Below are 658 nucleotides of genomic sequence, written 5' to 3'. Positions count from 1 at the left end.
CAAAACAAACAAAAAGAATCCACAAACGGCCAGGGTGCCAGGGATGGACACCCGCAGGGCTGCAGTGACCTAAGGCTGGCCGGGCCCTGTTCTGCCAGGAGCTTGCACAGAGCGCCGAGGGCCTGGGGCGGGCCGGGCCTTTCCCAGCACCTCCTCCTCCTCCGCCTCTTCAGACCTGGGCTCTGCAGGCCACTGACCCCCGTGCGGTCACGGGGAGCGGCCAGGGTTTAGGGCAGGGATTTGGGAGTTACGGCCCTGGGCCCAGGTGAGAGTGGGCGAGAGCAGGAAGGGTTCAGTAAAGCAACCAGATGCATCCCGCAGACAAACCCATGGGCAGCTGGGAGACAGCCGACTGGGAGGCGGTCTGCTTCCCCAGCTGTCAGAGGGGACAGGCTTGTCTGCCCCGAGCACGCCATCAGACCCCGGCGCCCTCTGCCCACGCAGGGCTCTGCTGGAGGGTGGAGTGGGCAGCAGACACGACTCTCAGGGGCCACCTCGGCCTGTCCCGCCTCCAGGGCCAAAGGAGGCAGCGTCTCTAGCTCCGGCTCCAGGACAAGGCGGGGAGGGGGGGCAGCGCGGAGATGGGCGGTGGCCTGCTTTCCCCGGGCTGGAGCCACCAGGCTGCTCTGGTCTGGACCTCAGGGCTCTGCGCCCTGTG

Source organism: Myotis lucifugus, unplaced genomic scaffold, assembly GCF_000147115.1.
Source record: "Myotis lucifugus unplaced genomic scaffold, Myoluc2.0 scaffold_1934, whole genome shotgun sequence".
Taxonomy (NCBI): Eukaryota; Metazoa; Chordata; class Mammalia; order Chiroptera; family Vespertilionidae; genus Myotis; species Myotis lucifugus.
The sequence above is the reverse complement of the archived record's forward strand: the minus strand, read 5'-3'. Positions refer to the sequence as shown.